Source organism: Lygodium microphyllum, chromosome 13 (genome assembly GCF_053477565.2).
Source record: "Lygodium microphyllum isolate KBCC chromosome 13, Lygodium_microphyllum_v1.1.10, whole genome shotgun sequence".
Taxonomy (NCBI): domain Eukaryota; kingdom Viridiplantae; phylum Streptophyta; class Polypodiopsida; order Schizaeales; family Lygodiaceae; genus Lygodium; species Lygodium microphyllum.
In genome coordinates this window covers 115,887,715-115,902,425 of record NC_141147.1, presented here as the reverse complement: position 1 = coordinate 115,902,425, position 14,711 = coordinate 115,887,715, and positions in this window count along the sequence as shown.

Below are 14,711 nucleotides of genomic sequence, written 5' to 3'. Positions count from 1 at the left end.
GTTCTTCATTTTTTGTTTGCAGTAAAAGGGTATAGGCTCTGGAAAAGAACAAACCAAATGTTCCTTCATTGAATTATCATGGCCACCAAGACCTTCATACATTAGGTCTCGCATATATACCAAATATTATTTATATAATCTGGGGTCACATAGCTTTGATTTGAAGAATGCTTCTCTAGCTTCCAAAACATCGTCAAACTTGTTACCTACTAGCTCCCTTAGTAGTAGTTCAAAAAATATTTGTATTGGGTATGCATATTGTACTATGGCAATTTGACTTGGGGGTGAATGGATATCCACCATTATTTTAAGCCGACAACAAACCCATGTGTCGTTACATTAAGAATGTATATCCTATTGGTCTGTGGCTTGTCAACCATCTTCTAGCCGATGTAAGCATACATCATGTAGATGATAAGTTTAATTTCTTCATATGATTTTTATCAATAGACCAAATAGGAAAGCATCCAGCCTTTTCTGAAACTCCTATTTTTTTGTAGAAATTATTGTAAGATGATTTTGATGTAGAAGTAGAGGCCGTGGCATTTACAGGCAGTGCCATATTTACATGAGAAGACAATTGTTTACTTACAGGAGAGGAGTCCGCATTCATTTGAGCACAAAAATTTGAAATGGGAGACAATTGTTGGTGGTGTGGATTGATTGGGACAAAAGTTTCCTCAATCACACTGTCTCCATCTTCGTTAGATGAAGATAAGGTGAATGTTGTTTGATCCTGAAAATATGCGTGATCATGGTAGTACCATGCAAGTAGTTTTGAGGAAGGTTGATTGGGTGGATTTTGCTCTATACTTTCTCCCATGATTCTACAATCAAGTCTTTTGTGGATGTGATGAGTGAGTTCATCTCACTGCCTTTTTCTGTAGGATCAATGCATAATGGCATTCGATCTAACACTTAATTTGCTTCTCTTTGTCTGTGGATTCTTTCAAGATCAAAATCATCAATCTAATCAAAAGTTGTTCTATAGTCATTGTCTGTTCAATCAGGAAACATGAATTCTAGATACTCAAATAGATCTGTGACTGTATTCCCTTGTTGTAAAGGTTTCTGAAAATAGCTTGGAGTTGTATCGATAGCTTGTTTGACTAAATCTGTGATCATTGGGCAATAAATGCATTGTACATCTTTGACAAGGATTTCTTCAAGATCATCTGCTTCATTTGAGCTAGCATCTTCATAACAATACATGTATTTATCTAGTTGACCTGTGGTGGCAATATGTGAAGTCCCTTCACTTGTAGGAATGATTTCCTTTTCTTTGCCTTTAGAGGAGATGATGTGGTGGACATTCAATGTTTGCGAAGTGGGGGAGGAAAAGTGTGAAGTCCATCCTTTTTGTAACCTTTTGTTAGAAAAAATTGTCCAATCAGTGTGACTGCATTTGATGAAGGTACCAGTGAAGAAGTAGCATGAGCAGTTAGTACTCGAGTTGGCTTTTGGATAGTGGTTTTCTGCAATTGCTGGCATAAACCAAGAAGTTGGTCAAATACTTGTTGTAAGGATTCCACCTTCTCTATCAAGCTTGTTAGGGCCAGATGGGTCTAGTTCATGGCCTAGATTTCTGCTGTCCAAGAGGAGTTATCTTGTGGACGTGGATAGGGGGCTGCTTTATATTGGTTGTTCTCATATTCAAATTCTTGTACAGTGTTGAGCACACTGGAGGATGAGGATGAGCTTGCATTTTCAATAAGCTTACGACAGTGTTGATAGACACCTTGTATGATTTGAGTATGGGAACATGACTGAGTATGAAACTTCAGGGTGTTAGGCTTCTGTAAGGGAGATATTCTTAACTGTGGTGCTGCATAGTTGGTCTCTGCAAAGAGTGTTCTGGAGGAACAGGGCTCTGCAAAACTACTTGTGAGGAAGAAACATTGTTTTTCCTTTTATATTTTGGACTTTAATGACTTTTGGTGGTAGTAGCTTCTTTTTCCTAATGGATGAAATATCTAATTACCATTCATTGGGAAATTTTAATTTTGACTAGTTAACACAATCAGGTAAGAATAATGAAGTCTGAGGAAACAACACAAAGGTTCTTACCATCAATATGAAGTCTGACAAAACAACACAAAGGTTCTTACTTGATTGCTCAGAATTAGAATTGCCCAATGAATGGCAATTAGCATTAGAAAAAAGGATCTACTACCACCAACAGTCATTAAACTCCAAAATATAAAAGGAAAAACAATGTTTCTTCCTCAAAAGCAGTGGCTCTAGCCCTATTCCTCCAGAACACTCTTTCCAGAAACCAGCTATGTAGCACCATAGTTAAGAATATCTCCCTTACAGAAGCCTAACACCCTAAAGTTTCAAATCATACAAGGTGTCTGTCAACACTGTCGTAAGCTTATTGAAAATGCAAGCTCATCCTCATCCTCCAGTGTGCTCAACACTGTACAAGAATTCGAATATGAGAACAACCAATATAAAGTAGCCCCCTATCCACGTCCACAAGATAACTCCTCTTGGACAGCAGAAATCTAGGCCATGAACTAGACCCATCTGGCCCTAACAAGCTTGATAGAGAAGGTGGAATCCTTACAATAAGTATTTGACCAACTTCTTGGTTTATGCCAGCAATTGCAGAAAACCACTATCCAAAAGCCAACTCGAGTACTAACTGCTCATGCTACTTCTTCACTGGTACCTTCATCAAATACAGTCACACTGATTGGACAATTTTTTCTAACAAAAGGTTACAAAAAGGATGGACTTCACACTTTTCCTCCCCCCACTTCACGAACATTGAATGTCCACCACATCATCTCCTCTAAAGGCAAAGAAAAGGAAATCATTCCTACAAGTGAAGGGACTTCACATATTGCCACCATAGGTCAACTAGATAAATACATGTATTGCTATGAAGATGCTAGCTCAAATGAAGCAAATGATCTTGAAGAAATCCTTGTCAAAGAGGTACAATGCATTTATTGCCCAATGATCGTAGATTTAGTCAAACAAGCAATCGATACAACTCCAAGCTATTTTCAGAAACCTTTACAACAAGGGAATACAGTCACAGATCTGTTTGAGTATCTAGAATTCATGTTTCCTGATTGGATAGACAATGACTATAGAACAGCTTTTGATCAGATTGATGATTTCGATCTTGAAAGAATCCACAGACAAAGAGAAGCAAATTAGGTGTTAGATTGAATGCCATTATGCATTGATCCTACAAAAAAAGGCAGTGATGAACTCACTCATCACATCCACAAAAGACTTGATTGTAGAATCATGGGAGAAAGTATAGAGCAGAATCCACCCAATCAACCTTCCTCAAAACTACTTGCATGGTACTACCGTGATCAGGCACATTTTCGGGATCGAACAACATTCACATTATCTTCATCAAACGAAGATGGAGACAGTGTGATTGAGGAAACTTTTGTCCCACTCAATCCACACCGCCAATAGTCATCTCCCACTTCAATTTTTTGTGCTCAAATGAATGTGCACTCCTCTCATGTAAGTAAACAATTATCTTCTCATGTAAATATGGCACTACCTGCTGTAAATGCCACGACCTCTACTTCTACATCAAAATCATCTTACAATAATTTCTACAAAAAAATAGGAGTTTCAGAAAAGGTTGGATGCTTTCCTATTTGGTCTATTGATGAAAATCATCTGAAGAAATTAAACTTACCATCTACATTATGTATGCTTATGTCGGCTAGAAGATGGTTGACAAGCCACAGACCAATAGGATATACATTCTTAATGTAACGACACATGGGTTTGTCGTTGGCTTAAAACAATGGTGGATATCCATTCACCCACAACTCAAATTGGCCATAGTACAACATGCAAACCCAATACAAATATTTTTTGAACTACTACTAAGGGAGCTAGTAGGTAACAAGTTTGACGATGTTTTGGAAGCTAGAGAAGCATTCTTCAAATCAAAGCTATGTGACCCCAAATTATATAAAGAATATTTGGTATATGTGCGAGACCTAATGTATGAACGTCTTGGTGCCCATGATAATTCAATGAAGGAACATTTGGTTTGTTCTTTTCCAGAGCCTATACCCTTTTACTGCAAACAAAAAATGAAGAACAAAAACAGTGATTTCACTGACAGTGTCGGACAAATCATCCAGACAATTGAGCAGACCATAAAGGAGGTGTGTCATCATTAGAAAATGACACAATTGAATTAGAAATTTCCACAGTCTGTTTGTAAGCGTGTCTCTAAATTTGATGCAGACTTTGGATGTGAAAAATGCAGTTGTGAAAATTCTTATAGCAGCAGATATAATAGCCAAAGGAGACACCATCAACCACTTTCTTACCACATGGGTTTCTTCAACAATCAACAAAATTATGGTGATAAATCCTCTCGACATTCCAGAAGATGTGAAAGAGATCAGTCTCATCATAAATCTTATCCCAGAAATGAAAAAAATAAAGAATATGAAAAAGGTTCTAAAAAGAAAGACTTAAAATGCTTTATTTGTGGAAGCTCTTCACATCTAGCCAACAAATGTCCCAAAAAAGGCAAAGACCAATTAAACTCTGTCAAGGTCAACATGCATTATCAACATCACTATGACTATGATAGTTGTTATTCTTATGATAGCTATTCAGAAGATTCTTATTCTTATGACAGTGAGTATGATAGTGACAACAATGGTCATGATACAAAAGACACTACCACTGAATCTGACACATCTTCTATTTTTGAAGTATCTTCTACGAGCCAAACTTCTTGGCATACATCAGAATACTTCACAGATGCAACAGATAAAACACCTTCAGATGTAACAAAAGAATCAGATGATGATGTCATCCATCCTAGCAACTTTCAAGCAATCAACGCTCATGAAGCTCACTTCCCATAAAAAAGAGATAAGTTCATGAGTAATGCTTTTCCCTCTACTTCTCATTCCTCACGAAAAGCAAAAGGAAAACAGATAAAGGATAGCTCATCAAAATCTTCAAAATCTGATAGCTCAAATATATCCTCTTCCAAACACAAAAAACATAAAAACAAAATCAGACAGGAGTTTTTCTCCAATCCTTACGACTTGCATAAACCAAGTACTCTCAGAGACCAAAGGACAAGCAAATATGTTTATTCCACACAAATTGGAAAACCTCAATCAGCCAAGAACAGTAGCCCAGCTTCTTCAAACAGGTTCTTCAGGGACTCAACAAGGTGGCCATGAAATGACCACTACATTTCTACAAATGCAATAGGAACTTCACTCTTTCTGCAAAGTGTACAAAAGGATCTTGATTAGTCAAAAATAAATAGCCCAAGGCACTTCAAGCATACTAGGATTGCATTCTTTGGCAGCAGCAGCAAATGACCAAGTAAGACCAGTCAACCAAGTACCGTTAACACAACCTAGAGTACATAAGATGAATGCTCTAGACACAGGCGGACCTATTCCAATGGTCTGTGTACACGTTAAGAAATCCAACTCATGAAACAAATGAGGTATATTTGCTACTGGGAACGGATATATTACAACATTTGGTACCCTATACTTTCTGGTCCAAATATCTCACATTTTCTTATAAGGGCTGAAGGGGATGCAATGGCACTGGAGAAGGAGAAGAGGAAGATGTGGGAGAGAAGAGCACACAGAATGTAGGTGCTATTAAGAAAGATATATGACAGCCTTAATGCACTATCTCATATATATGAATAAAGAATATGTGCGGTCAATGTACATGGGCAGGCCCAAGGGCCTTTTACCCCAACAACCTCCCACTAAAAGGCCAATGATCCAGGGAGAAAAAGCAAAGAAAAAAGGAAAAGAGACAAGGTGAGGAATCATGACATCTCACCCAACACCCAATCGAAAAGCGAGCTATGCAATAAGCGGAAACCTCTATGAAAGAAGAGTCAAGCATCCTCGAGTCCATGACATCCAGGAGATAAGCAATCTCGCGGCTCCATACAGCAAAGCAATCCAAGAATGCTTCTCATGAAGCAAGCACAACTCATGAATGCAAGGCTGTAATGCATAAGAATTAGAGTAGTGCATAGCATCAGCATGGCGCATAGGAGACAGCTGAGAGCACATAGACTCTCCAAAGTCAATCATAAAAGAAGGGCCAGCATCCCAAGAAGGGGTCTCAAGATAGTATGCGGGCTCAATGAAGCAAAAGACTGACATATGATTGTAGCATCAACCATAAAGCACACTAAACATGCATCAAGAGGCTTGAGAGATGTCTGCATCTCATAAAAGACAGCATGATAGCTGCATATAACCTACTGTGCATCCAAATCCCATAACCTGTAAGCCTGAAAGTCACCATCTCCATAACCAAGGAGGATACATCTGTGTGACATAGCCATATCTAGCATAGATACAAATGTCTGGCAACTAAACATCCTCGAGTAATCATAGGAGGATCTCATGCCATTCCATGCTTCATGTGGTGTAATACCATCCGAATTCAGACACAACGTCCTATTAAGCAAGTAGACTACCATCATAAGGGCCTCAATCCAAAAGCCATAAGATAACCCAGCTGTGGTAAGCATAGAAGCAACCTTTGCTTGTAGATTCAAGCACATGCCATGAGCAATCCCGTAATACTGTGGGCATAGAAAATCAATGCCAAACTGCTGACAATAGGATTGAAAGCTAGGAGAGATAGCATGACTCTCATAATCCATATGCAAGCACCTAGGCTTGCAACCAGCAAAACCCATAAACCTATCAAGCATAATTCCAGCATCCTCAATCCCTACCAAGGGAAAAGCCCAAACACAGTGGGTAGCATGATCCATGAAGGTCACATAATATGAAGCTCCACCAAGTGACTGGGTAGGCATAGGTCCATAAACTGCACAATGGACAAGATCTAGAGGATCATGCCTCTCATGATCACCATGAGCCAAAGCATAAGAACAATCAAGGCAAGCATCAAGATATGCATGTGACATAGGAGGCAGCAAAGTCTGAATGAGACAAGATCTCTATCTCGCTATGGTGCATATGGCCTAGGCGATAATGCCATAACAATGCATGTGGTATCCAAATAATTGCAACCATAGAATCTCCCACATGAGAGACATGCACTAGGTAATGAGAACCAACTCTAGAACCTCTAGCTAAAACAAGCAACCACGACAGATCTTCTGTGACCTATCCTGAAGAGAAACAAAGTAACCTGCATCATGCAATTGACTGACAAAAATCAAGCTCTTACTGAGCATGGGAACATGTAGAATATCCTTGAGCATAAGAGAAGTCCCATTAGGCAAAGCTAGGTGTATGTCCCATGTACCAACAATAGCATAAGTCTGCTCAAGGCCCAAATCAATACATCTGTCAACCTCCCTCTAAGAAGGGAACCATGCTCTATGAGGGGCAACATGAGAAGATGCCATAGAGTCCAAAAGCCAATCAAAGGCGTAGGCTTGATCACTGAGCAAGTAAGTTGTAGGGAAACAAGATGACAAGAGTACATGCTCAACTGCATCATCATGGGTAACAACATGTACCTCACCACTAGTAACAGTGGTAACACCCACTGCATCTCCTATATCTCTAACTCTCTGCTCATGTCGAGTCCTGTCTCTGTCTCTGCTACTCTCTAATCCATTTGAAACATTTTCTTTTAACATGCCCAATCTTCCCACAATGGAAGCATACATATGTAGAAGAAGAAGAAGACAAAGCATCTAAAGCCTCATCAACAGGGCTATCCAAGACATCTGAAGATCTCAAGGAGTGTAGGGCTATCCCAACAGAGGGAACCTACTCATCAAGACAATCGTTTGCAAGTACATCAATGGTAGAAGCATGTTGTTGCAAGGACTCATCCATCTGTAATGGAAAATGGAACATAGAGGTATCAAGCAAATATGTAGAAGCTCCCACATGAACAAATCTTGTAGGTAACTACATGACATAGCCAACCATAGTAGCATAAAGCAAAAGACATCTATCATAAGAGCATATGGATTTCAGCCATAAAATCGGCCCATAACCATATGCATAAGCATAGCTTTGCAGTACATAATGCCATCTGGGAAAAGCCAAGTCAAGCCAAGACTGAAAAGAGGCAAAAAATCCTGCAAGAGTCAAGCTCCAGGAAAAGCCCAAATATCTGTACAACAACATCCAAATAAGTGGCTCTGTAAAGTACATGACATTAGACAAAGTGCATAGCCGGGTAAGCATCAAGAGCAACTTCTCTCTTACCTGTATGGGCAAAAGCAACCCAACTAGCATAGAAGCTAGGCAACATAGAAGCAAGAAAGCCATAACTACTAAACCCAAGCATTGTCAAGAAGTCCACTAATCAAGGAGTAACCCACAAAGAACCAAGCATCAATGAGCAATGAAATCTCAATAACGAATTGCCAAAGACAATGGAGCAAGCACTTCTCAAACATGTATCTGCATCCAAGTAAATCCAAGATCCATAATTAAGGGCCAAATAGCATCCAAGCTGCATAAGTGATAAGCCCACCAAATGCAAACTACTCCACAAAATTCTCGAATGCAAGTCGATTCAAGCCCAAACATCTTCCATACTGCAAAAGCATCCACATTAGATATCAATCCCATAATGGGTAGCACATGGCATAAACCTTGTCAATGAAATGCCAACTACAAAGAAAATGACAGTGAACCAAGAATTGAGCTCTACTCTTTGCTCAAGAAGCATCCGAGAGCATAAACATCAAAGTGGCATCATCCAAATACATTAGCATATCATTCCGAGTAGTCGGGAGCACCCGTAGACCATAGGCATAACCAAATTGGAGGTAAAATAATTTGTCAACTAAGGTAGCATAAATCCCAACCAATAACGAAGTTTCCATATCCAAATCAAGGCTCAATAGCTCTCAAATAGCATATCCGGGCATAAACCATGATGACCAAGCATCCACCCGAATGTCAACAAAGAGCATTATGTATAAGTCATCCCTAATAAAACCTTGATGCCCAAACAATATACATCAGTAAATCCCTGCATAAATCGAGCTATGGAAGCTCAAACCAAGTTCCAAATCATCTCAAAACATTGGGCAAACATCCCCAAAGCATTTGGGCATCAAATACCAAGCCTTGAGAGCATCACATAAGCTAAGAGCATGACATTTTCTTGTTATAAATCAACTCAGATATGTTGCAGAACATTCTGTGATCAGAATTTGGCAGATTTAACATCGCCATTGCATCTGAAGCATGCCAAAACCCCAAGTTACACTCTTACCTTGCCTAAATCAGATTCCGGATGCCCGATATATAAGAAAAAAATGGGATTTTTAAGCCAGATTTTGAAACAAGCACCAAAAAAAATGTGAGTTGCTATAGTGGGGCCTACTAGTTATCTTGAGGATAAGGGGGCAAATGGGGGGATACAAGGTGCCCAATGAAGCCAAGGAACACTTGCAAAGAGCCTATGAGGGTCAGGGAGAGACGGGAGATGAAATCTTACCTCAAAGGAATAAGCCACGGCTAGCATTGAAGCTCCAAGCTCTATGTCTTCAATCTGGGCTGAATAAGCCATGGCTGGCATTGAAGCTCCAAGCTCTATGTCTTCAATCTGGGCTGAAGTAATGCTAGAGGCCAAGTTCCACGATCAAGCTCTGATCCAAAGCTCTGATACTAGCTGAAGGGGATGCAATGGTAGTGGAGAAGGAGAAGAGAAAGATGCATGAGAGAAGAGCACACACAATGTAGGTGCTGTCAAGAATGATATATGACAGCCTTATTGCACTATCTCATATATATGAATAAAGAATATGGGTAGTCAGTGTACACTGGCAGGCCCAAGGGCCTTTTACCCCAACAAGGGCAAACAAGCAGATCTGTCCCTACTTCCTAAGATAGGTAGAACTATCTACTCTATCTCCGAAGCTAATACGCAAGCAAAGGATGTATCCAGGAATCATTGGATAAAAACAGAAATGAAGAAACATGAAAGGGAAATTCAACAAATTCAGGATCGGATAAAGACATTCATGAATGAAGGCCCAATGATGCTCAAAGAGAAAAGAGAAATATTTTCCATCTCTCTGCCCATCCAACCAAATGCAATCCTAACAAAAGCTGTCTACCCAAGAATGAAGGACAAAGACTTGACACTCTGTCAAGAAGAGATTCAGTCTCTCCATGTCTGTCAATGAGTATGTTTTAAAGGTGAGGAGCATTGCAGATGTTTTACCAACAATTGATGCAATGCTTGATGATGATGATCTAGTTGTATCCACTTTGAGTGGCCTTAATAATGAGAAGGCATGAAAATCATTTGTCACTTTTATGTATGGAAGCCATTTCCAGATTTTGATGAGCTGATCTCTCTCGTGATTACTAAAGAAATCAATATGTAGGGTGACTCATCTAAAAGAAATCATAAACAAGTCCAAGCATTTTACTCAAGCTTAGGAAGGGGACGTGGTAGATCCTCTTCGAGAGGTCATGGTATGGGACGCGCTAGCAATAACTAGCAAAACAAGTTCAATAAGCAATTTGGTGAAATACAGGTTTCAAGAGGCCAAGGAAACTTTAGAGGAAGGGGGAGCTCTAGAGGAAGAGGTGGATGGCAGAAGAGAGGTTGTGGAAATTCTACTATTGTTTGCCATTATTGTGGAAAAATAGGTCGTATTGCAGCCCATTGTTATGCTAAGAAGGATGATATTCATAGTGGTAAATTGCAGCAAGGAAACTATGCATCGTCTTCACGATAGAATGAAGACACAAATGAGCGTTTTTTTATTATGCAACATATGATGAATGCAGTTATAGGAAAGGGGACACATGATTATGTATGGTATGTTGAGTCAAGTGCATCTAATCATATGACCAATCGTGTTGAATGGTTTGGAGAGATGCAGGACTTACAAAATCCAAGTTATGTGCAGAAGGGTGATGATTCATGCCACCCAATTTCACACATTGGAAAGGTTCCCTTGTTTTTGTATGATGACCAGACAAAGAGTTTGACAGATGTATTATATGTGCCATCAATCATAAAGAATCTAGTGTCTATTAGACAAATGGTTGAGCAAAGGTTGTTTTGTAGAAGACTTCAATGATAAGTGTAGATTGGTACAAAAGGAAGTAGAGTTGACCGCATATTCACTTTAGATGCTGGAATTTCTACAATGGATGCTACTATGTATGCTAAAGGAAAATGAGTGGTTGCAGACATTGAAATAGGCATAAACATATTGGACGTGCAAATGTGCAAAGGCTAAAATTAATGCAATCCAAAGGGTTGGTTAGAGGGTTGCCTTCTTTTAGAGTTGCAAAATTTCATAAAGTCTGTGAAGCATGCCAATTTGGTAAGTAGGTAAGACAACCCTTTTCGCATGATAGAGAAGTAAGCAGAAATACACTTGATATAGTGCATACAGATGTTTGGGGGCCTGCACAGAATGTATCTCTTGGTGGCAGCAAATACTTTGTCACATTGATTGTTCAAGGAAGATATAGGTATATTTCATGAAGGAAAAGACTGATGTATTTGAGCACTTTAAATCTTTCAAGGCAACTGTTGAAATAGAAATAAGCTTGAAAGTTAAGTGCTTGAGATCAGAAGGAGGGGGAGAGTACCTATATAATAAGTTTAGTTCCTTCTTGAGGACTCATGGGATAAAGAGGCATTCACTTGTTGCAGGTATACCCCACAACAAAATGGGGTTGCAGAAAGAAAAAATAGGCATATTATAGAAGTTGCACGGGCATTGATGGTAGAAAAGAATATGCCAAAATATTTTTGGTCTAAATTTGGTCATACTACTATCTATATTATGAATAGAACTCCCACGACTAGAGTTCATGGGATGACCCCCAAAGAATGCTTTACAGGCAAGAAGCCCAACGTATCACACTTAAAGGTATTTGGTTGCGTTGCATATGTTCATGTGCCTAATGAGCTATGGACAAATCTTGATCCAAAGGCTGAAAATGTATTTTTATTGGATACTCTTTAGAGCAGAAAGGATATCGTTGTTATAACCTTGTCACAAGTGAGTTCAAAGTGAGCAGGGATGTTATTTTTTATGAGATGAGTAGTTGGTATGCACTTGCCAATGATGTATTAGATTATGATAATGATCATGATAGCTATGTACAGAAAGAAAAGCAAGATTCACGGAGTCTTAGTGAACCAGAAACATCATTTGGTAGTACACCTATGGTGAGCCCTTGGTCTAGGAGACTAAGGAGTAGCCCCACATCTTCAAGTGGATCTATAAGTGTTGCAGGCAAAGACAAAGGAAAGAAGAAAGTGTTGGATGTTAATGATGCATCTACTAGTGATTTGGGACTTGATGGAGATTCTAGTGGTTCAGAGAGTTTGGATGGTGAGCTTGGTATTCCTTCAGTCAGGACACCAGGTGTACAGAGAGCACATAGTAATGTAAAGGCTTCATTGAGTGATCCGGTGGTACACAGGTCTAGCAGGGTCAGATACCCTATTAAAATATTTGGTTTTGAAGGTTATTCATCTCACCATTATGATTATATGGTGAAGGTAGTTGAGGATGTTGAGCCCACTTTTTTTGAGGATGTTGTTGGTCATGCTCGTTGGGATGCAGCAATGGATGAGGAGATGGCTGCATTAGAAGCCAATAAGACTTGGGATTTGGTACCCTTGCCTAAGGGTAAGAAAGCTATTGGCTATAAGTGGATTTACAAAGTCAAGCATAACGCAGATGATTCCGTTAGTAGGTATAAGGGCTATGCTCAAACATATGGCATAGATTATGAAGAGACATGCAGTCTAGTTGCTAGGATGGCAACTGTTAGATGCATGATTGCCTTGGCAGGTGGAAAGGTTCCAAGCCAAGCAAGTCCCAATAAGGCTTGCAACACTTCCATGATAGGTGGCTATGAAGGAAAATTTGATAGAATCATTGGGAATACAAGTGTGGATGAGCATCCTATGAGTGGTTCTCATTTTGCTCTTGGAAAGGCTCTTAAGAGACCTTTCCCATCTATAAGTGAATCATGCTTTCAAGTGGATTGTGTTACTCTTAGTAAGAGCATGATGCCTATTAGTGAGAAGTCACATTGTGGATAGAGTCATAGTATGTGAGGGAATTCGGTTATATCAATAAGTTTTTTTAGTTTCGAGCACAATGATAATTAAAATATATTATTTTAAAATTTTGTAACTTGAAAGCATTATATTACTTTGATGCACTTACCTCTATGAACACGTGGAAGATTATCTATTTAGTGCACTTGAATGGATTTAGTAAGTTGCCAAAATCTCACATCTTATGAGGAGGAGGAGAGTAAGATGTGGTGATGTAATGGGGTGCTAATGGTGGTGATGTTATTGAGGGGAGAGATATCGATGGATGGTTGATCCCCAACATATGAGGAGAAAGAGAGGAGAATTGGTTGTGGTTCTAATGAGGAGGGGGAGAGTAATATGTCATGATGGTGGTGGTGGTGGTGGTGGTGGTGGTGGTGGTGGTGGTGGTGGTGGTGGCGGCGGCAGTGGTGGTAATGGAGAAGTAACATTGGTACTTGATATATGCCCAAAAGAAAAAGAGGACCAAGTGAACTATATGGAATAAAACTTGCTGTTGTCAAAAAGAGCTCGCTCATAACCTCAAGATGTTTGCTTTCTTTGAAATACAATTCATGATTATAAAAGGAACTGGTCAATTTTATAGTTTTGTTTCAACTTGCACAAACAATGCTTATATATAGGACTCTCTCTTGCACATCACACAACTTCTTATGATTATGTCATAGCAGTAAGGTCAACATTATGCATAGTACCAAGGTCAACAATGCAAGTCCTAAACCCCAAGTGAGCCATTATCGACTATGTGTATGCAAGTGAGGTAGTTTATGTATCAATTAGTTGTAACAAGTTTCAATAAGTTGACAACTTTGTGTCTTGACAAGTTGATAAGTTTCCTTGTGTTACAAGTTGATAGGTTTTGTGTGTCAATAAGTTGATAACTGATGAGTTGACAATTGATAAGCTAACAAGTTGATAATTTGCTAAGTTTATGTTTTGACAAGTATCAAGCTGATAGGTTTATGTCCCACTGAGTTGGTCAACAATCGATGATTTTCCTTATTGATAAGCTTACTGGAAAGTTAATGAGTTGATAACTTGACAAGCTTATTGGCAAGTTGATAGTTGACAAGTTGGCAATCGACAATTGATAGGTTGGTGACTTGACCAATTAGGCCTCGGTTGATGAGTTGATTCTAGATAGGTTGACAAGTTGACACTTGATGAAACTAATAAATTATTATTTGATGATTTTGATCTCATCCTCAGCCTTCATTACAATAGATAGCATTATGTTGGTGATACTCTAGTCGATTTGGATTAGAATTTTGAGGATTTTAGCAAAGATTCTATAGTGGAACTTGATGTTTGCCTCAATGAGGACATTATTATGACCTTACAAGACAATATACAAAAGCTTTTTTGTGAGAAACATTATTTTTAGGAGTTCTTTTTCTTAGGTGTTGTGAGCATATCTCCTTCCTTCTCTACTTTCATACTTTCTATGGCCCCCTTGTCTCCTTCTTGTATGCAATTGACAATTATGTATCTGAAAAGCTTTTCTTGTACATATCAAATATGCTTATTATTGTAATGATCCTTGGAAAAATATCATATATTTGAAAGAAAAGAGTGTTAGTTCAGTGTTATATTGCAATGCACTATCTTTTGAGTAAAAGTATATCTTAAAGTTAAACATCTTTCACATTACC